Here is a 27,849-nt window from a genome sequence, read left to right as displayed (position 1 = left end):
TGGCAATTTCAGCACTGCCCTTTAACTTGTCTATTGCTCCAAGGGTTTTCACCAAGTGCTTAGCCCCTACAATTGCCTTCTGCAGGACCAGAGGGGTCCAAGTATACTCCTACCTGGATGACTGCCCGATACAAGCCACGAATCTAAAAAAAATTAACAAGGATGCGAGGTTTACCAAATACCTCCTGTCCTCCCTGGATTTCATGATAAATTTTCAAAAATCCAACACTGTTCTATCTACCAGGATAGTTTTCCTGGGGGGCCCCCTGGATTCTTCACTTAAAAAAAAAAAAAAAAAAAAAAAAAAGCCTTCCTCCCCCAGACAGGATCTCCTTTTTGATCCATTACTTTCAAAGAATCCAGCAGAAACAGTGCATCTCAGACAGAGTTTCTCCAGCCACTAGGATAAATGGCATACTGAATCCTCATTGTTCCCATGGCCAGGCTGCACATGAGGAAACTCCAGTAGTACCTCAAAAATGTATGGTGCCAGCACTCACAATCCCTGGAGTCCGAGATACAGCTGATCCCTTGTCTCAAGGAGAAGTTTGCATGGTGAGCACAGGCTTATGCCCAAAATCAGGGCCTTCCATTTAGATTCACTCCCCAGGACCAAACTCTCACCATAGATGCCTGAAATAGCCTGGGGGGGGGCCTGACTTCCAACACTTCCATTACCAAGAGAAGTAGGCGATTCAGTTCTAGGACAGGCACATATGCTAGACAGAGCTTATGGCAGTGCAAAAAGGCCTGATAACTTTCAAGGAAAAATGGGAACCAGGGGTCCTGTTAGTAAAAACCAACACCACCACAGTTATGGGGTACATAAACAGGTAGGGGGGCACCCACTGTTACATACAACTTTATTTGTAATATATTATAAACCTCGTCAGATTGATGCTTTTTTTAAAGCAACTTTAAATTATTCTTTTCAGAACAAACTGTTCTCATGATCACCTTAACTTCTCAAGCCAGGAAAATGTACCATGCGTCATTGACCCCAGTCATACCTCTCAACCCATGTGCTGACACAAAGATTTACATATCCAAACAGCATTACAGATCAAATATATGCACATACACTGTGCGACTTAACTTTGCTGAACTATTCAGATTAAATGACAAGTGAAGTAAAACACCTGTATACCTGTCAGAGCACTTCAGCTGGTTTTTTTTTTTTTTTTTTTTTTTTGCAAAAATAGACAAAATGTGTGACTTTTAATCAGACTTCCATCAGGAAGTGGGTAAAAAAAAATCAGTCACCATCTGCCTTACCTTTCATTTGCCCAAGAATTCTGAAGAAAGACAACAAAAATGGGTTATGACTGTGTGCGTATGCGAAATCATGGTCACATTTTAAATATTACTCCCTTCACCTAAAATGATAACATAACAGTTTTTGCACAAACATGTATTTTTTAACATGTGACAGTGCAGTAACTTACTTTATTGGGTAACAGCAGTCTTCAGTGACACTAATTTACCAGAACATTAAAAATTTTACAAGGGTCGCAACAAAAATATGTGGCACAATTAGGGACTGTGAAATCTGAGGCAGTTAAGAGGTATGCGACCTGCATTTTCTGTCACAGTAGTAACACAACACAAATAAAGGTGCCTCTAGTTATTGAGAATGCGTACTTTAAAATGTTAATATCAATGACTTGCATTGCATTTTCCTAGGACCATACCTATTTGTATATAAGCAGTCATTGCCTCTGCGTCTGCCCTTAACAAAAAAAAAAAAAAAAAGTTGCTGTAAGAAGACATATGCAAACTCCCTTTGGTCCTCCGCTAACTGTTTTCTTGTTGGCGAAACCCAGGCTGGCAGTCAGCTGTGAGTCAGTTAGAGCAGAGGCAGCCATCGGCATCATGGTGAGTTGTAAGAGAGCAATGGTTGGCACTAACTGAGGAAGGACAGCTGACCAGCATATATTTCACTTATTTATTGGGGCACTCAGTGGGGCATGCAGTTTCATGGAGGGCGTGGAAAGGTGCCCCCTTTTAGCATCCCCACTGCCTCTAACTAAAGTAGAGTTAACAGTTTCTTAGCAAGATTACTTAAAGGCACAAAAAATCTATAGGTAACACAATATACTCAGTAAAATAGTAAAAATCTCTTATCTCAGGACTTGTAGGACTTGATAGTAGAGTCAAATCCAGGTAGAGTAGGTTTAAATCAGTAGACTAAAGCTTGCTTTGCAGCTGTTCATAGCAAATTAACCCAAAACCATGCAGACACACAAAACTGGAAAAACACAAAACACATTGGGCAGTATTAACAACACTGTCAAAGCATCCAAAACAATTAGAGCCTAGGAATGGCTTTGTTTCCTGGCCTCTCACTAGAGTAAAACCAGCTAACACTTTATTATCAAGTTTACTCAAAAACACAAAAAAGTAAACAGCTACCATAGTATATTTGGTAGAATAAGATGCAGCAGGGAATTAGGGAACTTCCTCTAACTCTGCTGAAAAAAAATTGCAAAGCTGTTGTATACAATTTGGTAAAGCTTTTCTCAATGAGCAGTTAGTGCAGATGTTCTTCATCTCACATTGCTGCAGTCCTTACACTTGGGTAGTCCGCTGTCCTCGGTCGGCCCGAATATCAAAGTATTAGGCTGACGTCGGTCAAGGCGCTTAAGACTGACATCAGGACGTCAGGGTACAAATGCGCATGACCGACGTCATATCCTCAGTCTTTTTTGCCGCATGGTCCGATGCAGAAGCAGCGTTGCAAGTGCCGTTCGGCGTTCTGAAATTTTTCGAATTCGGAGTTTCAGACCGAGTCAAAGTTGGCTAAGTACCCGTTGGGAATATTTTAGTTTTTCTTGCCTCAGTGGTTTACCGGATGTCAGAAAAAGTGAATAACTGTATTTCTTGTGGGAAACAGATACCGCATAGGGACTATCATACTTTGTGTATTCCTTGTTTGGGGCCTGAGTACGACGTTGTTGGGTGTCGCTTTTGTGCTAGGTTCAATAAGCGCACTATTAGCGAAGGTTAGATTGTGCCAGGTTGGTCTTGAAGCGGTGCAATTATAATATGCCGTCGGATGCTCCAACGCCCGCTTCTTCGAAGAAGCGCAAAGACAAAGCAGCTAAACCCAGGCAAGAAGAGTCGTCCGTACCGGACGCCGGTTCTTTAGAGGCGTCAGTGGAACCGGTGGTTTCTCTGGAGTCCCAGGGGGAGACTTTGATATTGCAGGATGTGGCCTCTCAGGAGGCAGGTCAGGCTGAAGGGGCTTCCCAAGTTACTGCACTCCCCTCCCTTCCTAGGGTGGTTAGGCCCTCTCTTTCTGTTTCCAAGGCTTCTCCCAGAGGCAGGCCAGTTTCAGCTTCTGTTAGTGTCACTCCTAGTTCAGCAGGGTCTGTGCCCAAGAAGCACATGCTTAAAATGGCAGAAGATTTAATTACTTTGATTAGAGGTTCTTTGCCCCCTCCTGATAAGAGGCCTAGGGTGGAACCAGAGTTGGGAAGTTTTGAGCAGGCTTCGGATGTTTCAGAGTCTTGACTGAAGACTTGCAGGAGTATTCTCCTTATTCTGATTCTGATGTAGATGATTCTACTCCTTCTGCTTCTCCTCCAGAGGATTTTTCTTTTCAGAGACTCTTCATTCCATGAGGAACATTTTAAGTGGGAAGGTCAGGACTTCTCTGATTCCAGGAAAAGGCTTAGGGAATTTTGCTTTTACCCCAGCATAGGCCTTTGGCTATACCACCTGTTCTGGATGTTGTGGAAGATGTGTTTGCAGAGGCTTCACTTAATCCTGATTCTTTGCCTCCTGCTCCTGTTAAACCGGACAGGTATTACAGGGTGCCTGAGGCTCATAAATATCTTTATAAGAGTCCTAGGGCGGACCCAGAAACTGTTAGTCAGGGACCTAAGGGTGTCAAGGCCTCTGTGGTAAAAAATCCGGTTCCTCCAGATAAAGAGGCCAGAGCTTTGGATAGATGGGGAAAGAAAGTCTATACTTCTTCCACCTTAGCTATGAGGGCTTTGAATTGCCAGTTTCACATGTTGAAATATCAGAACTATCTTCTTTCTCAATTGAAGTCTAAGGTAGATGCTCTGGCGGAAGGCATTGAGTGTAAAGAATTACAAGATTTGGTACATGTCTCTGAACAGGTGGGTAAGCATTCTTTACAATGTTGGTTTGATGCTGTACAGGCCTCGTCTAGGGTGGCTGCCACGGGGTCAGTTCTTCGCAGGCACGCCTGGCTGAGGGATCAGAATTTATCTGACCATGTTAAGGCAAGGATTTTGGATGCTCCTTTACAGTCTGATGTGTTTGGTTCACCTGTGGAGTCAGTCTTGAAGAAAATGGAAGACAAGGCTAAGTCTATGCAGGCTGTTAAAGATTTTTTGCAAGTTCAGCCTCCGAAGTTTAGTAGGAATTGGCCTGCTAAGGGGTGGACGTACCCTTCTTATGATTCACAGTCTAGGGGTAGATCTAGACGTGGTAGGGGCAGAGCTCAGAGCTCCTTCAGACCTAGATCAGGGAGTTCACCTGCACAATCTTCGGGTGAGGGCAGGGGCCAGTCCTTTCGTAAACAGGCCCAATGACCTACCTTTTCAGCTGCCAGATCCTTCTTGCCTGGCAGCACCTTTGGGAGGAAGGTTGGCACTCTTCAAGGAAAATTGGAGTTTGGTTACCCAAGACAAATGGGTATTGGATATCATTCACCAAGGTTACAGGTTTTATTTCCATACCTTGCCTCCTTTCAAAGGCATGCCGGACGTTCCTCCTCAGCAAAGACTAGAGGCTCACAAACAAATTTCTCTGCTGCTTCAAATAGGGGCCATACAACCGGTCCCTCTGCCAGAAGTGGGCCTAGGATTTTATTCTCGCCTGTTCCTAGTACCAAAGAAGGGAAACACGTGGAGACCAATTTTGGATTTATCTATCCTCAACACTTATCTGGACATTCCCAAGTTCAAAATGTTGACGTTACAACAGCTTTTACCTCTGCTGGGCAAAGATCATTGGATGGTGACTCTGGATCTCAAGGAGGCTTACCTTCATGTTCCTATCAGGCTAAGTTGCAGGAAGTATCTGCGTTTGGCTGGGACTTCTCATTATCAGTTCTCTGCATTGCCCTTTGGCTTATCTACTGCCCAGAGTGTTCACGAAGGTTCTGGCTCCAGTGATAGCTTTCTTCAGGCTAAGAGGAATACAGATCTATCCTTATTTGGACGATTGCCTGATTCTGGCCCAAGGAAGGGACGAACTTCTTCATCATTTACAATATGTGATAGCAGTGCTAAGATGCCTGGGGTATTCTGTGAACGAAATAAAGTCCAGTCTAGTACCCTCTCAGGACATGTGCTTTCTGGGTGTGAGACTGAATACAGCATCCCAGATGGCCTTTTGACCCCGGACAAACAAAAGAATCTTTCTCTCTACTTCCATCAATTGTCTCATCAGTCCAGGCTGACTGCAAGGACAGTCCTTCAAGCCTTGGGGTTCATGGCATCTTGTATTCTGGTGCTTCCCAATGCCAAACTGCATATGAGGAAGCTACAATGGTATCTCAAAAATGTATGGACACAGCACTGCCAAGATATGGACACTGTCATTCAGATAATACCTTGCATTCAAAAGGAATTTTTGTGGTGGGCTCAGGAATGTCACCTAAACAAGGGACTCTCTGTGACCCGGCCAGAGGCGTGTCAGATTCTTACGACAGATGCCTCAGACAAAGCTTGGGGAGCTCATCTAAATGGAAAGTGGGTACAAGACACGTGGCCTGCCAGACTTCAACATCTACATATCAACTTGAAGGAGATGTTAGCAGTCCAATTCGCATTAATAGCTTTCAAGGATTTACTTCTTCCAGGGCAGGTGTTGGTTCTAACAGACAACACAACTGTCATGTGGTACATCAACAAGCAAGGGGGAACACATTCTTATCCTCTATGCAGACAAGCACTGATTTTGTGGGAGACTGCTCTCAGTTTACAGCTGAATCTTCAGGCAAGGTTTCTGCCGGGAGCACAGAACTCCTTAGCAGATGTGTTGAGCAGACGAATTATGGATCCCCACGAGTGGAAATTGGATCCTCATGTATTTCAGAAATTGACAGTGTTATGGGGAACTCCAGACATAGATCTGTTCGCTTCTTTACTAAACTACCAGCTGCCAAAGTTTTGCACAAAAAGGTTTCATCCCACAGCCTGGAAAGTGGATGCTCTTTCATTCAATTGGAGCAATCTTCATGTGTATGCCTTTCCACCTCTGCCTCTCCTCCCAAAGGTACTCCTAAAGGTCAGACAGGACAAGCCAAAGATGATTTTAATAGCTCCAGATTGGCCTCGACAGCACTGGTACCCATTACTGAGAAGTCTGGTACGGGAGCCTCCATGGCCTTTGCCTTCGATTCCACACCTGCTGTCTCAGGAGAACAGTCATTTACTCAATGTCAAACTTCACTCTCTTCACCTAACAGCCTGGCATATTCTGTTTTAAACCCAGGAGGGTCTCAGCTTCCACAGCAAGTTTTGAATGTTATTTTGGAGGCCAGAAGACCTAGTACAAGGAAAGTGTACGCAGACAAATGGAAGAGATTTTTATTTTGGAGTACAGCAAAGGAATTTGATGTTTCTAAGCCTAATTTAAGTGTGGCTCTTCAATATCTTGCTGAGTTACTGGACAAAGGTTTGTCCTTCTCTTCTATTAAGATTCATGCTGCAGCAATTTCTGCTCACTATGACTGTGACCCACCATTGTTTTCTCATCCTTTGTTTAAGCAATTCCTTAGAGGGGCAAAGAATTTAAGACCCCCACGTAGAGCTCCTACTCCTGCTTGGGATCTCAATTTTGTGTTGGAGAAACTCACTCTACAACCTTTTGAGCCTGCAGCTACTGCTGAGTTGAAATATTTATCATGGAAGACTGCTTTTTTGTTGGCCATTACCTCTGCGAGAAGGGTTTCTGAGTTACAGGCCCTTATGGCGGTTGAGCCTTTCTTAATTTTCCATAAGGATAGGGTATCCTTACGTACTAACCCTTCCTTTATGCCTAAAGTGGTTTCTAGTGTAGCTTTAAACCAAACTATTCATTTGCCCACTTTTTAAGCAAACCCCCAAAATAAAGGGGAAAAGATTTTGCACACTTTGGATATACACAGGCAGTTGCGGTATTATTTGAGCAGAACTAAAGGGTTCAGGCAGTCTCAGCAGTTATTTGTTTCTTTTGCTTTGGGTTCTCAGGGCAAGCCTGTGTCAAAACAAACTATTTCTAAGTGGATTGGGTTTTGTATTGCTTTCTGTTATTCCCATCATGGTAAGGAGATTCCAGCTGGGATAAGGCCTCATTCCACTAGGGCTACTGCCACTTCTACAGCTTTTTTAAGGGGGGTGGCAACTAAAGATATTTTGGAGGCAGCTACTTGGAGTTCAGTGCATACTTTCTCTAAGCATTACCACCCACCACTTTACTCTAAATCTAGGGCTGGTTTTGCCACTGCAATTTTACAAGGCATTTTGGCAGCTCCTACTGCTTTATAGTTTTGCCATCCTCCCTTACCTCTGCTTTGGGATTCTACCCAAGTGTAAGGACTGCAGCAATGTGAGATGAACATAGTACAGTTTTGTACCTATCATAAATGTAGATGTTCGAAGATCCACATTGCTGCAGTCCAATTTACCCTCCCTCCTTCCCCTCTGTAGTTAGAGGCGGTTGTGTGGTTTGGGTTGTGAATTTTGTGGATATTGTATATATTGTACATATGATTAGTGCACGGGTGGTTCGTTGGTTTTTGCTGTCTTTTGGTTTTGACCTTTCTTTTTAGGGTCTTCTGACATCTGGGGCAAGAAAAGACTGAGGATATGACGTCAGTCATGCGCATTTGTACCTTGACGTCCTGATGTCAGTCTTAAGCGCCTTGACCGACGTCAGCCTAATACTTTGATATTCGGGCCGACCGAGGACAGCGGACTACCCAAGTGTAAGGACTGCAGCAATGTGGATCTTCGAACATCTACATTTATGGTAGGTACAAAACTGTACTTTTTGTTTTGTTGTGTTTCAAAAAAATGTGTAGGTGGTCAGCCACACGAGGAGTGCAGGAGTTCAAGGGTCTTGCCTCAGCAAATAATAATATCTCCCAGATTTGAGGTAGAAGTAACACATACACAGTTCCATTTGTCAAATTGTTGTTACTCTGCCCAGTAATCCAAGTAGTTGCCATATTCTGTACAGTGAAACTATATATATATATATATATATATATATATATATGTGTGTGTGTGTGTGTGTGTGTGTGTGTGTGTGTGTATATATATATATATATATATATATATCTAAAATAGGTTCATAGGTTCATACAAGGCTATCTGCCCTATGGCATTTACAAGCCTAGCCAGAGTGTGTTTGGCTTTCGCCACCCATTTTAAATGAATTTTGCTATGCCCTTTTTCGAGGTTAGTATACTGTGCCTCTGTCTAACAGTGACACAGAAGTGATACCCGGAGTAAATCTACGATCTTCCATCCACTCATCAAGATTCCTCTTGAAGAGAGTCAATGAGGGACTCTGCCTAACCTGGACTGGGATTTTATTCCAGAGTGAAGGGAGCCTCTGGGTTATGAATCTGTCCCTCCAGCATGTCCTATCTATTTCAGTGCTGAGGCTCAAGTCTCTCGAGCGCGTAGCTCGATGTGATTTGGATTTTCTGAGGTGCAGCATGTCCATTAATTCCGGGTTAGACATGGCTTTATACGTCAGGCACAGATCGCCTCTGAGCAGGCGGAATGCCACTGAGTAGAGCTGGAGTTTCTTTAACTGGGCAGCATATGGCATCTGTTTGAGCCCTTTGATCCTCTTGGTGAGGTACTTTTGGGTTCTTTCCAGTTGCTGCAGGTGTCTGGTAAGGTACATCCCAAAAGGGGCATTGTACTCAATTATGGGCCTGATGAGGGATGAGTAAAGAGGCACGATGACCTCCCCTGATCTAGATGTGAATCCCTTCATGATTAGGTGGGCTATATAAAATGTTTTTCTAATCACTTTGGCCACGTGGTTTTCGAATAAGAGATTGCTATCAGCTTGGGTCCCCAGGTCCCTAATTACTTCTTCCGTACTTAATGGATTACCATCTATGTGGTAATACGTGGCCACTTTGTTTTTGCCGAAGGGGATGACTGTACACTTTTTGGCGTTTAGCTTGAGGCCATGGCTCTGGCACCAGTTTTCTGTTTCTATGAGGCCCTTTTGTAGGATGCTTGTGTCGGCTGGAGAGTCGATTATGGCGCCCAGTTTGCAGTCATCTGCGAACTTGGTCAGCCACAGTCCTTCCATGTTGGCCTGCACCTCCGAGAAATATATACCGAACAAGAGAGGTCCCAGGACTGAGCCTTGTGGGACGCCACTTGTAACTGGTTTGGAGTCTGACATGGTTCCAGCAATTCTAACCATGTGGGTTCTGTCCTTGAGCCAGTTTCCAACCCATCTAGTGACGTAGGGGTTTATATTTAAGCTGGTGAGCTTATCTATAATGCCAGAGTGGGGTATTGTATCGAAGGCTTTTGCGAGGTCCAAGTAGGCTGTGTGGACCACCTTCCCCTTGTCAATGGCCTTGGTGACCATTTCAAAGAAATCGACTAGGTTTAAGAGGCAGGATCTGCCCTTAAAGCCGAACTGGATAGGATCCAGTGTCTGTAGGTCCCCAATATCTTTATTTATGAGGTTCATGATGATCCTTTCCATAGCTTTGCAGACCAAGTTAGTCAGGTGTATGGGGTGATAGTTTAAGGAGCATGCCTTCATGACAATACTTTTGATGAATTATACTTATCTTTAAATATTTACATATTTTACTTTTTTAAATTTAAAATTATCCATCAGATCCCACAGGATGAGAGAGGTGGACCCTATGGCTTATTGTTAGAAAAAATGGAATTATATTGGCAAATTAGATTAAATGCACATATGCATCCGGGCCTAAATGATAAATGCTCTGTTATGTCATGACATTATTATTATGACATCTGGAGCATTTCTCCCCGGGCCTCCGCTGAAAACAGGCTCTGTGGAACCTAGTCAGACTTTCCCGGTCAACAAATGATAAATAAATAAAAATAAAAAATAAGAAAAAAAATGTGTCTTTTAAAACTTAAATGCTTAGAAAGATAAACATTAAGAACATATAGTTATGAATTTGGCATTACCTGGTGAATATCATAATTTTAAAAAGTAAAATATGTAAATATTTAAAGATAAGTATAATTAAAGAAGGCATGACAGGTTCTTTTATAATATCATGTAGGAACATTTAATGATGAATTTTTCATATTAGTAAATTATAAAGTTATATTAAAATAATCTTGCTGTATTGAATTAAATTTTGGAACACCGGCAGAAGTTTCATAAGATTATTTTATTTAGGGGTCAATGTGATCGTTTATGGCTTGATAACCTAAACGATCGAATAAGGTATTATTCATGTTCGAGCCTATGTTGAATTTAGGTCATATTTTAACAAACGGCATGAAAGAAAAGTATTCATCTAAAATAAAAGCTGCATTGTCAATAAAAGACATAATAGGACTTATGCATACACACACATATATATAAATGTATCACAATTTTATAATGTATATTGTAAGTATAATGTGGAGGAATGAGTGTACAAATAGTAAGGAAACAAGTTTTTGATTCATCAAAAATATTGTCATGAAGGCATGCTCCTTTAAATTTTAAGAACAATGGTATTTTAATTTTTGGCGCCAAATGAGTAAGGATGTATAAGTAGAAGTCTTAGAAATTTTAAATTGTGTTGTTTCTGAACAAGTCCCACATTTGTGTGGGACGAAAAATGGATTTTATTATAACGTTTAAAATAAACCAGCAAATTCCGAAGTTTTGCTATTGGCGTTTTTTTCAGCATTTTGTAGCATTGTCTTTTATAATAAAAAAAGAAACTTTTTTAAAAAAACTAGATAGTACATTACATATATTACAACTGCTTGATGAAAGAAAGAGAAGATAGTGTAGTGCAGCCTGTAAATGTAGTTACCATGCTTTTCCTTTTTACCTCACTGTAATCCTTTTCCCACGTGTCCCATGTCGCCTTCGTTGCCTTGATTGATTCCTTTTCCACCACCCATTCCGACAGCCCATTCCATGGGTATTCAGTGGTTTATATGAAGATGTTCTTTTGGAGGTGCAGCTAGTCCACACATTCTGCTGACTGCACTCTCCTTTCTTTTGTGCTCTTTTTGCTATATGATCCGTTCCAATTTCTTTGCATAATAGAGTGTACCAGTATCATGTGACCTGTTTCCCTGTGTCATCTTCTCGCTGTTCATATCTCTACCCTTCTAACCCAAAGATCTTTCTGTTCATAGGTGTGTACTAGGCTAATGGCCCTGGAGCCTTTACAAGCCTTGCCCATAGGTGACCTGTTTCCCTGTGTCATCTTCTCGCTGTTCATATCTCTACCCTTCTAACCCAAAGATCTTTCTGTTCATAGGTGTGTACTAGGCTAATGGCCCTGGAGCCTTTACAAGCCTTGCCCATAGGATTACCCTGGCATCGTGCCACCCGACCTTAGTTCCCAGTGCCTGTCGAGCAGAGCCACTGTAGCGATCCCAGGGGGTGAATTTTCTGTTTCCCATCCACTCATCAAGATTTCTGTTGAAGAGGGCCAGTGAGGTGCTCTGTTTGGCATGTGTGGGAAGTCTATTCCATAGTATGGGCAGTCTCTGGGTTATGAACCTGTCCCTCCAGCATGTACTTTTGATTGTGGTAATGAGGTAGAAGGGTAAAAGTTTATGGAGCGTGTGGTGCGGAGGGATTGGGATTTCTTTAGATGTAGCATTTCTAACAGAGCTAAGTCGTTGGTCTCAGTGAGGCCTTTCTGTAGGATATCAACATCACTTGGGGAGTTAATAATAGCTCCCAACTTGCAATCGTTTGCGAACTTTGTCAGCCAGAGTAGAGTCCCTTCATGTTGGCCTGGACTTCAGAGAAGTAGATACAAAACAGAGAAGTAGATACAAAACAGGAGAGGACCTAGGACCGAGCCCTGTGGGACTCCACTCGTGACTGGTCAGCAGTCTTACTTGGAGTCAGCTACTTTCACACTGTGGGTTCTGTCTGTGAGCCAGTTTGCAACCCACTTAGTGATGTAACGTGTTGATGCCTAGCTTAGTGAGTTTTTACGTGATTCTTGAGTGGGGAATGGTATCAAAGGCCTTGGCCAGATCAAGGTAGGCTGTATGAACCACCTTTCCTTCATCCACAGCTCTGGTGACTGACTCAAAGAAGTCAACCAGGTTGAGCAGGCATGATCTATCCTTCACAAAACCAAACTGTGTGAGATCCAGAGTTTGGAGATTCCCTGTATCTTTGTTTATTAGGTCCATGATGGTGCATTCATAGCTTTGCATATCAGACTCGTCAGACTAATATGGAGATAGTTAATCTGTTTTAACCTGTGCAGCAGTAATACTGGATGCCTGGCAATCTAGTGGTATTGTGATTGGTCCTGGGGGGGTGGGGGTGGTGGTGGTAAAGTTGGCACCAAATCTGTCGCCCAGTATATTGGCAGTATCTGTTGGCTCGGTATAGGAGGTACCATTTTGCAGTATCTCAGAGCAAATCTGGGTATTGCTGTGGAGATTCTTTACGTAACTATAGAAGGCCTTGTGGTTGTCTTTACTATCTGCTGCAATCCTGTTTTCATAGCTAGCTTTAGAGGATTTGATGAGGGATCTCAACTTTTTGTTGAGGCTGATAGGGGAGTTTTTCCAGTCTTGGGACTTCACCTTATTCCGCCTTAGTTTCCTGCTCCTGTTGTAGAGTTTTTTTATGGCAGGGGACCACCAGATTTTTGGAAGACTGCATCTTGGTTCTATTGGGTATGTCGAGATCCATGCATTTGTGTACATGTTCATACAGTGCATTGGTGTATGATTCTGTGGTCATGCAGCTATTCTCCATTTGCATGGGTGCCGTAAAGTTAGCCACCTCTGTTTTCGGGAGCCCAAAGTTAGCTGTGGAGAAGTTTTTCTTGGTGGTTACCTTTGCAAGGGAAGGGATGTGTATTTCCAAGGTGATTTGTTTGTGGTCTGATCTAACCAGGGAGAAGTTGACTATTGGTGTAGAGCAATGGTCGCCCATGTTAGTAATGACCAGGTCAGGGATGTTGCTACCTGTAATGGGGGTAAGAATGAGCTGGTCCAGGGCATTGGAATTAATGAATTCCAGGAAACGTTGGGCAAGTGTATTGGTACATGAGTAGTTTTCCCAGTTAATGGAGGGATAGTTGAAGTTGCCCAGTATGAGAGTGTTAGGTTGGACCTTAATATTCTTCAGGGTGCTTAGGAATGTGGAATGTGAGTCTTGGGACATGGTTGGGGACCTATCACTGTCTTACCCAATGTTAGCTGCACCTGAAGCATCTCTGATGCGTTATGTTGGGCTACCAGTCTGGAGGTGCACGCGCCCTTTATGAATATGGAAACACCACTGGTTTTGGAGCTTCGGTCCTAGTTCTGGGAAATTTTTTTTTTTTTAATCCTGTTTTGCGGTCACTTTCCTGCATTTTCTGTAGTTTCCTTTGCTTGACCAGTCATTGAGATTTAATATGCAGTCTTCCGTGCCAAGTAAGTAGGAGCTCTTACAGCTGGTGAAATGGATATGTAGACTCTTCATACTGGTCCCAGAACATTGGCTGTTCATCGTATAGATAGCTGCTACAGTAGCCTTGACTTACATGGGTTATATCCCACTAAATATATAACAGCTGGCCAGCTTCCAAAGCTTCAGAGCATTCTCCATGTACTCAAACTGTTAGCTCGAGTTGAGGTGACTAAAAAGTCAGATTTGGGCACCAAGCCCTTCAGAACTTTCCTACCACCAAAGAGCACTCTTCTTGTGGGCTTTCTAGGATCAACATTCAGCTAACACTGTAAAGGACATCAAGGGTGTATTGAAGGGGTAAAAAAAAAATAACTAAAATAAGGGCAGATTGAAGGGGTATTTCAGGAAGCTTATAAGAGAAGACAGTCCCACAGAAGCTGTACTGCTGCATGCACAGCCTGTGATGAAAGATGAAGGAGAATCTACAATAGAAGTATGAAACGCACCAAGGCAGATGAAGTGGGGGGGGAGACGGCAGGCTTAAATGAAGTCTTGGCATATATGATCCAAAATGTCGAGTGGCAACATATCTCTTGAAGGTTCTCATCATATGAAGAGAGAGAACTGTATCCCAGATAACAAGAGAATGAGCACTCTAGTGGCAGTGTAGGAGAGCAAAGGGGAAGATCACAACTGCTGGCAGTACAGAAGTGTCAGACTCCTCTTACAGTGTATTAATGTGCGGATGATTGACAAATGGATACGTAGAGTAGTAGAAAGTAGGATGGGAGAAGAACAGTTCAGATTAAGATTGTGATGCAATGCAACTGATTTCATGTTTGCTATAAGGCAAATAGTGGTGAAGAAGCTGGATATGGGGAAAGACTCCAGCTTGCTAGGCTGCTATTGATGCTAGGTCACTACCATCCCATTTGTATGCCCTGTTTCTGCAGCAGCAGTACTGCACTTATAATTAACCTTGCTCCATGGAACAGAGAGGTTGTGTCTGTACTGTGATCTAGGTGACTATGGTTCGATTAGTAGCCCTGGCAATAGTGAAGCCAGACAGGGAGGGACAGCAGTGAATGGGCTTGGATTGCTTACCTCTTCCAGGTACTATTATCTGTGATTGATGCTGAACATATTTGCTGATACTTCCCATGGTGCACTAAATATATTTGCAGATGGATCCCAGGATACATTGCACTGATAGTTATTTAGGTAAATGGTTTGCATTGTGCTTTGGGTACAGAAATTCTAGAGCAGTACTTAAGAGAGTTAGGGCACTAAGTAACCATAGAATGACCTTCCATGGAGGTACAGAATGCCCACATTGCTTGTCTTCCGGTGGAGAAACATGTTGTCCTTCCGTGGTGATGTAGAATGTGCATTTAAAATAATCCCTTAGTTTGTGAAGAGTGTCTACTTAGAGTGGTGCAACATGGTTATGCTACCCTACTTCCCATGGCCGGTAGCAAAGCCATTTTGGTATGGTGAAGACATACATTTTTACTCCACTCTCATCTTTACTGACGTGGTTTAAGGCCTGTGATAAGGAAATGTTTCCTTCTCATTTGGCATGTTGTGTGCAGGATTTTTTTTTTTTTTCAACTTGCAGTGCACACTTCAGGAAACTGTAGTGTTCACATTAATCCGTTGCAGCACTATAATGCCTGCCATAGGAAGACAGAATTACAGCTTTCAGCAGGATATTCTTGGCTTGTTGCCCTAAATTAATTTCACAGATTCAGAGTAGTACATTTGGGGAGATTGGGGAGTTTTTGCTCTTCATTAAAAAAAAAAAAAAAGAAAGAAAAAAAAATGAAAATAAAATTGAGATAAATCTTATCTGATTTGAAACTGGGGGGTAATGTTCCATCACAATCTTACATTTTCTCAGAAAAAATTGTCTCGTAATTGTGAGCTCTGCAGCAGATGTAATTACTGTTCTGCCGTAGGGGCCATCTCACTCTAATGATTGCTATATAATAATAGCAAGCTGTGCATTGTCCTTATGTGACTACTGCATGGAAATGACAGGCACAAACACGGCTGCCTGTAACATAGCGAATGTTCTTTTAGAAATTATCTGTACCAGTCACTGATTTACTACAAAAATGCTAACAATGTTCTAGAGTTGAGGTTGCCATGCGAGATAAATAAGGGAGGCCATCATTTTGTGGGTGGGTCAGTTTTCTTTGCCCTTTTATGTTAGACAGTCCTGAGTAAATGGCTTTGGGTTTGCATGTATACACGATTGATGTGGAAGGTTGATTGGAGCTGTGTTAGAAGTGAGACTAATATTTTGGACATAAACTGTGTAAGTCTTATTTTTTTTTTGGCTAGGTAAAGTATGTACTACAAAAAAAAAATAATAGTTGGGAGTTTTTACTGTAATGGCTGAGACCACTTTCTAAGTACCTAGCTTAGCAGAGGTAAACAAATGTTTGAAAATAGATTGAGCAGACTACAGCTTTTTTTTCTTCTTACCAATGTTTGATGAAAACATTTAGGGGAATAGTAAAGTATCTTAAGTGGATGCATTAAAAAGTTGATTTCAGTAATTGCTTAATTTAGAAATAGCTGAAATTAGGCAGTTAGTGATTTGTTTTTTGTGTTTTAATTGGGTAATGCTTAAATGGGCGTGACCCGTGGGATACTTTTACCAGTTAACTAAAAAGAGTAATAAATTCTGCATGCAGAAAATGTAGTAATAATGTAAGTTATTTTAAATTATAATGTGGTAAACTTAGACAAGCTTTACGTACAGTTGAAGTTTGTGAAAGGTAAACATGGAAAATGCCCTCTATTCTAATGCCCCAGTTAAGACACAGATTCTTGAGGTTTTGGTCAGAAAAAAGCATTTCATTTACTGGGTCAGAAGATGCTGTTTTGTGTAAATTGTCTTAATGCTTTAATGTTTGCCATAATGGCAGCATGACATACGTACTGTCAGTATTCACATCTCTTATTAAGTGGACTTATGCAAGAAAGCCCTGTTTATGAATGAGACCATTTCCTCTGTTTAAGTTAGCACTTCTCACTTAACAGGAGTTTAGTTCGAGAATGTAATAACATCTTTTGTTTTACTTACTGCATGTACGCTGTGTTGTTGTAGGTTTGCATTGCTTAGCATGGCTGGCTTTAGATGTTTTGCACATTTCAGAATGAGTGTTACGACTGTTTTCTATAGGTCTTAAGATGGATAATATGTTTGATATCTGTTACAGTGTTCCCATTTTTTAGTGATAACAGCTTCTTACATTTTGATGTAAATTGCATTGTTGTCCATGGAGCACCCTGATTATGCTTGAAAAATGGCACTGCTGTAGCGAGAGCTCTAACCTTAACTCTCAAGGGGGAAGCATCTTCTAGGCGCTGTTAACATGGAATCTGCACTAAAAGCTTACCAGAAGACTGCAGTAGGAAGACATGTAACGGCTTTGTTTCAACTTCTGTTTGCTGTTTGCTAAGTACACACAGTATTTTGAATCGAATAGTTTCCCTTTCACAGGAAAATGCGCACATCAGACACTCTTCCACTGCTGTTCCAGCTTTCAAAGACAGAAAAACATCACGTGTCCCCCCCCCCCCCCAAGTAATTGGCCTAGTTTTTGGTGTCATTCAAAGGGAGTCCAGTTTCTTTCAGCCTGGGATGACATGATTGACAAACCTTGCTGCTTTGCCAGAGACAGTTTGCACCTGGCACCACTAGGCTTTCTGATGCTGGCAAAGGCTATTGCCTCCCCATAGTACCTTTTTAGGCAAGGTCTCAAAAACAAAATTGCTGATGTCAGAATTGCCAGCCATAACAAAATAAGGGTTATGCTGCTAAACACTAGGAGCTTAACCCAAAAACTGCACACCCTGGAAGCACTTCTGTCACTGGAGGATGTAGGTGTCTCTGCAGTCACAGAAATCTGGTTCAAGGCCTTGGAGAGTACCCCAGCCTTACAAGGCTGCAGTTCCTTCCACAACTTCAAACTGCAAAGTGAATGTGTGAGTACCAAAGAAGGTGGTGTTTCTATCTATATTAGAGATAAATTTAGCTCCACACTGGTTAGACTGGACAACTTAGTTCAGATTACTGTGGGTAAAGACCCTTATTCAAGTCATAGCTAGTTATAGCTCTCTCTCCATGGATCATGATACACATGAGGCCTGCTTGACCAAACTGGAGTCATTCCAAATATTGCCAAACACTCTGGTCCTGGGGGATTTCAATTATCCCACCATCAAGTGGGAAACCTACTATAGTCCTAACTCACTAATGCAAAATTCAAATGCCCTGGAACAAATTCTTCAAAACCCAACAAGAGGAGCAAACATACTAGATTTGGTCCTCACTGGTTACCTTTACAAAATCGAAGTTACAGAACTTCGAATACCATATGGTCGACACCATAGGATCGAAGCTCCATAACTTTGAAATAAAAAAAAAATATATAAAATAAAGACGGCGCGTCCTAAAGGGCTAAAGCAGGGGGCTGCACCCCCCACACCCCCTGCTACTTAAATATACCACCTCCGAGATTGCACTTTAATGAAGTACGGTGCAGAAAGGGAAGATTTCCCTTTCCTACACTGTAGCGCGATCTTGGAGTTGGTATGCTTAAGTAGTTGGGGGTGGGGGGGTGCAGGGGGGCTTGCCCCCCTGCCTACACCTTTACTTTTTTTTTTGGTAATGTTGATTTTGCAGGTTTCAAATTTTCAATTGTTCGATCATTAAAGGTCAACCTTTAGTGATTCAAACAATTGAAAATTCGGTGTTCCAATAGGAACCCTCCTCATTAACATGACAAACAGATGCACCACCTCAACTGTTGGATCCTTATTAGTTAAATCTAACCACAAATCAGTGGCCTTTGAACTGGCACTAACACCAGAACTCACAAAAGGTGAAGTCAGACTAAAAAACTTTATCAATGCAAACTATATCATCCCAGGAGAAGGTATAACTGCATTCCAAGCCCCACTCCCAGCTGGAAGTGGTAACTACACCAAAGCTTATTCTAGAGCCCTGTACAATCAGTTGTATATGTGTATAGACTCTGCTGTTCCAGATAGAATCAAAGCCAGAGCCCCAAGTTAAAACAAGTTGTCCTGGTGGACATCCAGCATCAACAAACTTTACAACAAATGCAAAAAGTTTGTAAGAAAACTAAGGCGAGGCCCCAATAATGGAAAAGCACCCTCCTCAGCTTCAACAGGCAAATAAGACATCATGTGAAATCCTGTAAGGGTAACTTTGAGAAAAACTTGGCAATCACAGCCAAGGATAATCATACTGCCTTTTATAGCTATGTACGTAGTCTAAAAAGGTAGAACCCAAGCATGTGCCAAACTAGTGACTTAACAGTATCACACACACTGATCCTGCAGAGATAGCAAATCTGCTAGTGGTCAGATTTGGTGAAAGTTTCACTCCCTTATCCCCTCCAACCTTATCACAAAACTTGCCCCCAACTTCCTCCCCACCCTACACATCTGAAGAGCAGGTCATTAAAGCCTTATTTAAGGCAAAAAGCACAGCCTCTATTGGACCAGATGGCATCCCGGGCTGTCTTCTAAACAAACTAAAACATGAACTAGCATCATCATTAAGTACCCTGTTCAGTCACAGCCTAACCACAGGCTTTGTTCCTGTGGAATGGAGAACAGCAACAGTTATTCCCCTCCAAAAAGGTGGTTAGCAACAGACCCAGGGAATTACAGACCCATAAGTCTGACCAACCTCATCTGTATAGCCATGGAGTGTATCATCATGGGCCTCATAAGTAGACATAGGCGACCTCTAGACCCTAGATCTGACCCAGTTTGTCTTCATCAGTGGCAGATCCTGCCCGTTAAACCTGGCGGATTTCTTTGAAAATGTGATCACGGCCATTGACGAGGACATATCTGTGCACATATCATACCTTGACTTGGCAAAGGCCTTTGACACAATCCCACACTGACTTTACCGATAAACTTAGCAAACTGAATGTAAACCCCTTTGTTGTAAGATGGGTTGCCTGCAGGCTCGCAAACCAGTCACACACTATCAAAGTGAGTGACTTCACATCAACCAGCAGACCTGTTACCAGCGGGATGCCACAAGGGTCAGTGCTGGGCCCCCTACTGTTTGATATATACTTCTCAGAAGTTCATGCCAAAACTAAGGGGCTGTGGCTGACGATGTTTGCGAATGACTGCAGACTTGGTGCAATTATTGAATCCCCATATGATGTCAAGTTTATTTCAGGAGTGTCTTACGTAGACCAGTGACTGGTGTCTTAGTCATGGTCTCGAACTGGATGCAAAGAAATGCATCATCATTCACTTTGGTAAAAACAATATCCCTTCACACTATCAAGTTAACAACAGTACCCTATGTACCTACAAAGTGATAAGAGATTTGGGATCACAAGTAGACTGTAACCTTAACTTTGACCACCATGTGTCTGCTGTGGTAAGGAAGGTTTTCTACGTAGCACACTTGATTAGCAAAGGCATCGCCTCTAGAGAAAAGGTTATAACCCCTCTATGCTAGTCACTAATCAGGCCCATAATGGAGTATAACACCCCCTTTTGGCATGTACCGTACAAAGCACCTGTAGTAATTGGAGAGACCTCAGAGCTTTCTAACTAAGAAGATAAAGGGACTCCAGCATGTGCCTTACACAGACCAACTAAAGTCCTTGTCGTTATACTCTGTATCATATAGACGTCTTAGGGGAGACGTATGCCTGGCTTACAGAGCAATCTCCAACCCAAACCTAATTAATTTGCCTGACATCTGTAAACCAAACGGGACTAGAGCTTCCTCATTCCAGGGACCTAAATATGGCCTGCAACTTGAATAGGATCTGCTCGAGGGACAGATTTGTCTCCCAGCAACTGCATCATCTTTGGAATAGGCTGCCAGTTCATGTGAAGCAGAGCACCTCTGTGACATTGTTCAAAAGGAACCTGTGCGAGTGGATGGCACACCATAAATTCTTACCAGGGATAGCGCTCACAACCCTCCTGGACATGGGTAGTCATTACTAAATAAAATCCTGCGTATTGATTAGAGTGTCTATGGTATTACATTAGGATGAAAATGGGTAGGCTTGAAATGACCTTCAGGTCAATAGCCTGGCAACCTCCTGTGATTCATTTGTACGTATAAGAAGAAGATAAATCTTCATGCGTTCACTAGTTGAATTTCTTAGCATCCATGTCTCAAACACATAATAAGGTGGTTGTGATCACCAACCTGTTCATAATTCTTTGTAGTAAATGCATCTGTATTGGGCACATCTGTTATGCACAGATGAACTCTATGCCATCTTATGGCTGCTAAGTGGTGGGCTGGGTGGCGTCTCTTTGTATTGTATTTTTTCATTGCTGCATACTTTTGTCTTGTTGCTGTTACTGTCCAACTTTTATTTGAGCATTTTGCCCATGTTTAAAATCCTTTGTCATTGGTTTTGTTCTGCAGTCTGTTTAGATCAGCTTGTTCTTTTACAGTCCCTTCCTGGAAAAAAAATGGAATTTATGAATATGAAGTTCTTATTTTATACTACTTTTGATTTAGATCCATTTTAAAATTGTGTAATGAGATTTGTACATGTGTTACTATGGTGATTTCACACTCTGGTTGAAATTCCCTATTTCTTTGTAGAGTTTCAGAAATACTTGTTTCTAGAAGGTAATTGGATTTTCTTGCTGTGGCTTAATTTAAACATTAATTTAGTGGCATTTTATGTAGACTAGTGTAATTCTCTGCCCTCTGTCATGATTCTGAGGGTTTGCTTAACGTCATGTTTGACTTTGGTATTTATGGCCACCTAGTGAGAATATTTGAGGTGCAGATGGACTTTTCGTTCTGCATGTTTTTGTGATTTTCCGTGATTCAGTGAGGCAAAACATTGCCATGTGAAATGGATCAAATCTTGCTTTCTCCGTTGCTTTCTTCAAAACTGTCTCGCTATGTTAAATGGGTTTAACATACCGAGACAGCTTTAAAAAAAGCAACGGAGATTCTCCGTTGCTTTTTTAAAAGCTGTCTCACTATGTTAAACCCATTTAACATAGCGAAAACAGTTTGTATAAAGCAACGGAGATCTTGCTTTCTCCGTTGCTTTTGCCCACAGTTCTGATGTACTGGGTAGGCATGCACATGCACAGTACATCAGAACTGCTGCAGAATACCAGACAGCTGTGGAAGGGCAGCAAGGAGGCATTATACAATGCCATTATTTAAGAAAAGTAATTATTTTTTTTCTTAAATAATGTCATTGTATAACAGCAATAACCCACTTTTGGGTGTGGGTTAATGCTGGATTTACCTACGGTTGGCTTGGTTTGGCCACTCGGGCTTCGCCCTCGTGACCAAACCATGCCAACTGTGGGTAAATCCAGCATTACCCACACCCAGGCATGGGTTATTGCTATAATAACCACTAGGGGCCTTATAAGCCTAGCTGTGCAACCCAAATGTGCCCACACATTTGATCTATGTAGGTCATGATTTACTGACTGCCTCTGTCCATCAGGTACTTAGGTGCCAGTCCAGGGGTGAATTTCCACTTACCCATCCATTGGTCCAAGTTGCGTTTGTTAGGGAGGAACTCTGCTTCACAAAGATGGGGCACCTGTCTTCAGAATAAGAATTTTCTGTGAAATATACCTATCTTCCCAACATGTCTTATTTATATTGCAAGCAAAATTTAGGCTTTTGATATAGGAGTTCTGATTCTGTTTGTTTTGCTGATATGATTTAGTACTTCTGTTTCAGTTCATTTTGCGGATGTGCACTCAAAACAGGGTCCAGGGATGCTTTGGTACACCAGGCAGAAATCATCTCTTAGATGTCTGTATGATACAGAGTAAAGAGACAGGGCTTTGAGGTGCTTGGTATAGTATATTGCGTTTACTCCCAATATTCTTCTTGTAGTGAACCTTTGTGGAGGTTCTAGTTGCTGCATGTGTGTGATCAGGTGTATATCAAAGGAGGCACTATACTCTTTGATGGGTCTGATGAGGGCTGAATGCGGTGGTCCGATGACCTCTGTGAACTTAGATGCCATGCCCTTGAGCAACACAGAAGGATTTTCTTACTTCATTCAACACATGTTGGTCAAAGTCTAGGTTACTGTCTACATGACTTCCTAGATGCCTGACGAATGAGTAAACTTGTTTTATGAATGTAGTTTCCCAGGCTGAACGACAGTAATGCATTTCTTAGCACTGAGTTGTAAGTCATGGCTTTGGCACCAAGTTTTTGTCTGTGTTAGACCTTCACAAGAGTGTTCTCATTTTGGTGGGATTCTGTGACTGTTCCCAGTTTGCAGTCATCTGCACACTTGGTCAGCTATAAGCCTTTGACATTGGCTTTGACCTCCGAGAAGTAGATGCCAGGTGCAGGCCCAGCACAGGTTTGTGAGGGACTACACTGGTGACTTGCCTCTTCGTGGAGGTGGCTTCTCTGATCCTAACCTCTTGGGATCGATCTGTGAGCCGCAAACTATCCAGAGTGTTATAAAGAGGTTAATGCCTAGATCTGATGTCATTTTCCTTCATCCCTCAATGAATGGGTCTCTGATCCGACTCAGCCACTTATTTCTAGATTCTTGGATCTGACTTTCGAGCTCCTCCCTTTACCCATAGTGCCTCTGACTAGTGCATTACCCCAGATTTCATTTGCTGCTCTAATGATTTGGTCAGAATTGTGTTCTGTTGAGCTCAAGCAGTTATTTTTCTGGGTTTGTGAGTTTAAAGTTTAACTTTTTTTTCTTTTCTTATATATTATCTTTTTATAGCCATCCTGTCTTTACCTGCTAAGGTAGTTATCCTTTTTACCACCCTTTGGTGTCTCCCTTCCACCGTCATTGGTATTTTTCTTTACGTTCCTATAAGGTAATTTCATTACCAGTGTTGGTATAACTTTCTCTTTCACTCTTTCATTCCCATTTAAAAAAAATAAATAACTCCATTTTTTCTGACTAGCTTGTGCCTTTCGGCATAGTTGATAGTAATGGCTGAAAAGTCTACTGGATTTAAGAAGTGCACTTCCTGTGGGTATGAGATACATAACTCTTATGCCCACAGGGAGTGAGTTTATTGTTTAGGCCCTTCTCATTTAGATACTTCTTGTTCAGTTTGTGCTGGGTTCAATGCCAGAGCTATCAGTGACTGATCCATTAAGTTAGTGATTAAGGGCCTTATCCCTGCTTTTGCACCTCCTTCTATTTCAACTTCAGTGGCTTAAACTCCTTCACTGAAATTTTAAATCTGTGGAGCCCAGGGAGCATAGAAAGCACTCTACTGTCAGGTCTTTCAGATCTGCACTGACATCGGAGCCTCCAGCTAAAATATCCAGGCACTTGGATTCGAAAACCACAGATCCATCTCCTTGGCTGTGAAGCCCTTCCTTTTCTCCAGAGCCTTTCCTATAGTGGACACCAAGAAAGTTTTTTTGACCTTCTTCCACTTCCTGTTTGATCAGGTCGTCCCGAAGTCTTTCTGAAACAGAGGTGGATAGGATGTTGAGAAAATTCCTCAGAACACATATTCAGATGGGGGTCTTACTAGCTCCCATGGGATCCGTGAGCCTTAAGCCTCCCTCGCATACTATCATTTACTCCTCTGATCCGACTTACTGTTTTGGAGCCCTTGGATCTGAGATCTCCGGGAGTCAAAGCATCGGATCTGAAGATGCCTTCATCTTTGACTCCAACTACTTCACTGGTCCATTTGGCTCAGACTCCCCTTAAGCAGGATGTGTTTCAGAGCTGAAAAGTTGGCATTACATCATAGGGGATGACTTCAACTCTGAAGCTTTCAGTGCTGTTGCTTCCCTTTGGAGCGTTGGCGCTGGACAACTATGCTCCAACTCCTCCTTCGGAATGGAGGATCGGGAGGGGGGTGCTCGGGTTTGTCTGATCCAAGAGTTTCTGCTCTGGCTAGATTGACCTCTACTTCTCCTGGTCCTTCTGCCTTCGAGGTGATGGAGAGGGTTTTCTCCCACCCAAAAGCTGTTTTGACTCTTAATTCTTCGGATCCTATCCCTGTTCCTCCTTCAGATCCTGTTTGAGTCTCTTCATCATACTCTGCGGGGACAGCCAGCCCATAAGAACTTCCAGACAGTTCCAGTTAGGTAACTCCCCACCTCTTCCAATACCTGTCCAGAGTACTCCACGATGTCCCCAGGAAGAGGTTGTGCAAAATGAGGCACTTGGGGTTCCTTCAGTAATCTTTAACCAAAGACATTGATTTTGATGGAAGGGGAAAGGTCCCCAAGATATCTGCCAGAAGAAGTCTATTTTGGAGAAATTCTAGAACTTGAAATCCTACACCAAAAAGGTGGTTGGACCTCCATGTCCCCTTCTCAGGAGAAATCTGGTTTCCTAGAACCCTTCAGGTCTGGCGCATGTACGTCTTTGGTTACTCACCCCCCCCCCCACACACACACACACACACACACATAGATCTGGTCTCCCTCTGAACATGGAAGGAGCCGGATACTGTAGAACTGATTCCACAGCAGCCAGCTAAGATCCTTGGAACACCAAAAGATATAGTTATGGAATAAGGGAATCCCCGTAGATGTCATGGTTGTTGTGGCAGCCATCAAAAAGGAGCTTGGCCGAACAGACCCCCTCTGCCTATCCCTGTAATAGATAATCTACAGCATTGGACAGGTACAGGAAGTGAGTTTATGCCTGAGTGACCTTTGCCTTATGATTGCTTAACTATCTGGCCCACCTCATTAGATTACAGAGTGACTTAAGCAAGGAACTGTCTAATTCTACTCCTGGGTCCATGTCAGAGGAAGAGACGGCTTTTCCCTCATGACTGGGCACCCTACGATTTATTTTGAATGCGTCCATCAGGCTAATCTCTTATGCAGCCGAGGGTTTCTCAAGGGCCACAGGTTCATGCATAGCCATCAGAAGACATGACTGGATACAGTTGTGTGATTTTTGTGGAGCCCTTCAAAGCGTTATTCATCAGTGCTCCCTTGCCCTTAGATGGATCCTCTCTATTTGGGCCCACCGTTAGAGAGACTTTCCTGCAGTGAGCAAGATGGAATGACCTTGTCTGCCATGAGAATCTGTTTTTGTACCCCTCAGAGACCATTTTCTAGGAATCAATGCAGTGGTAAAATGTGGTTCTAGAAGTCTCAATGACCGTTTCTAGACTCACACTCTGATTTTTCTCCCAGAAGTAGAGGGGGGAAATAATGGAAAATGCTGCCCATGCAGCAGAGGGGGTCTGCAAAACCAAGGTTTCAGAGATTCCTTGGATAGACCCTTTCAGTACTACTGAAGGATTGCCTGACTTTTATTCTCTAGAGACAGCCAGGGGGTGCTTGTCTTTGCACCCAAAAGCCTGGGGTGCAAAGAATCATATTCAGAGGATATTCCATTCCCTCAGTGAAAAGAAAATGTCTCTGTGATGTTCTCCGTGTTTCATTGTTGCAGTCATTACATTTGGGTAATCTGCTGGCAGGTTGCCCTCAGTCAGCCTGAATTTCAAAGTCTTGGGTCCTGCGTCGGTTGCTGTCTTCTCTTCCATGACGTCAGGTCGTCAGGGGTATAAAACATGCAGCCAACGCCATATTCTTTAGTCTTTCTTGCTGGGCGGTGCCCGAAGCAGAAGCATTTCACAAGTGCCGGTTGGCAGACTACTGAAATATTCGAGTTTGAGGTTCAGAACCGAAGTCATCACTAAAGCTAAGTACCCTGTTGGGGAAACCTTTTTCTTGCTTTTTACCGATGTCAGAAAAAGTTAATAATTGTATTACTTGTGGGAAGCAAATACCTCATAAGGATTTCCATTTATACTGTATTCCTTGCCTAGGCCCTGATCAGAACGTGCCTGGCTGTCGGTTTTGTGCTAGATTTAACCAACACACTATTAAGCATCAGTATATTTTTGCATCAAAGTATTTTGGAAACAGATTTAACTACCCAGGAATGTCGTTGGATAGCAATCTGACTACCGAAGTACATAAAAAAATGCAAATAGAAGGACAGAGAAAGCAGTCGAGATCCAAACCCGACGAAGCTTCTCCTAAGCCAGTAGCCAGTACTCGGTGAGGTGCTTTCGCAGCCCCTGATACCCACTACCTTTGAGTCGCAGGCCTCTGCCGACATCCATGTGGAGTCCAGCATGCCGCAAGATACTCAAGGTATTGGACCGACGGATGTATCTCCCTCGGATGGGTTCGGAGCTGCTGAGCAGGCACCGGCTTCTGAGGGTGTATTCGGACCTCAACATTTGTATATCAAACCGACGACAGCTGCAAAACCAAAGACAACTTCTAAAACTAAAAAACTGACGCATGAGCTACGTGCACAGGCCTCTATGCCTATAAAACAGATGATCAAAATGGCTGAAGACCTTATTACCTTGATCAGGGGTAGCCATCCCCCTCCAGGTAAGAGGCCTAGGCAAGACACTGATTATGAATCTTCAGATCAGGTTTCTATTTCTTCTGATCAGGAATTATCTATACCTCCCTATGAGGATTCTGATGCTGAGGAGTCTATTCCATCTGCATCTCCTCCAGAGGATTATTCATTTGGAGAAGCCTTGCATTCTTTGAGGGAGAATTTTCACTGGGAGAGTCAAGACTTCTCAGAATCAAAAAAAAGGCTCAGGGATTTCCTTATTCTCCCTCAGCACAAGCCTTTAGCCATTCCCCCTGTTTTAGACATTGTGGATGATGTCTTTTCGGAGTCAAGTTTGACCCCTGACTCCTTACCTCCGGCTCCCAGTAAGCCTGACAGATATTACAGGGTCCCTGACTCACATAAATTTTTATTTAGAAACCCTGCTGCTGATCCAGAAACTATTTCACAGGGTCCAAAGGGAGCTAAAGCCTCAACAGCAAAAAAATCCCTACCCCCTCTGACAGAGATTCAAGGGCACTTGACAGATGGGGAAAAAAGGTTTATACATCTGCAACTTTGGCAGTCAGGGCCTCAAACTGTCAATTTCATATGCTTAAGTACCAACAACATGTTATGGGATTGCTGAAACAGAAAATGATGTTGATTTCAGAATGTGCAGAAAATAAAGAATTGCAGGAATTATTGCATGCAGCTGAACAAGTTGGAAAGCATACTTAGCAATGTGGTTTTGATTCCTTAGAGGCCTCCTGCAGGGCTGCAGTTACTGGATCTGTGATTAGAAGGCATGCCTGGCTCAAGGAGCAAAATCTGCCTGATCATGTTAAAGCTAAATTGCTAGATGCACCTTTACAGCATGATTCTCTGGTATTAAGGC

General features: G+C 42.6%; 1 protein-coding gene across 11 annotated transcripts in view; it reads left to right on the top strand.

Moving 5' to 3' along the window:
* Positions 1-27,849, top strand: part of RIPOR1 (RHO family interacting cell polarization regulator 1) — a 2,621,322-nt gene that overhangs the window by 963,854 nt on the left and 1,629,619 nt on the right. Inside the window, exon 1 of one of the 11 annotated variants that reach the window (XM_044058666.1) lies at positions 15,890-15,907. The exons of the other annotated variants lie outside the window; for them this stretch is intronic. The gene's annotated coding sequence lies outside the window, so the exon portion shown is untranslated. Of the gene's footprint in view, positions 1-15,889; positions 15,908-27,849 lie in introns of those variants that run through there. 11 annotated transcript variants of the gene reach the window in all.

Source organism: Protopterus annectens, chromosome 16.part0 (genome assembly GCF_019279795.1).
Source record: "Protopterus annectens isolate FY-2018-M chromosome 16.part0, PAN1.0, whole genome shotgun sequence".
Taxonomy (NCBI): Eukaryota; Metazoa; Chordata; order Ceratodontiformes; family Protopteridae; genus Protopterus; species Protopterus annectens.
Note: the sequence above shows the minus strand (reverse complement) of the source record. Positions and strands in the feature narration are given on the sequence as shown.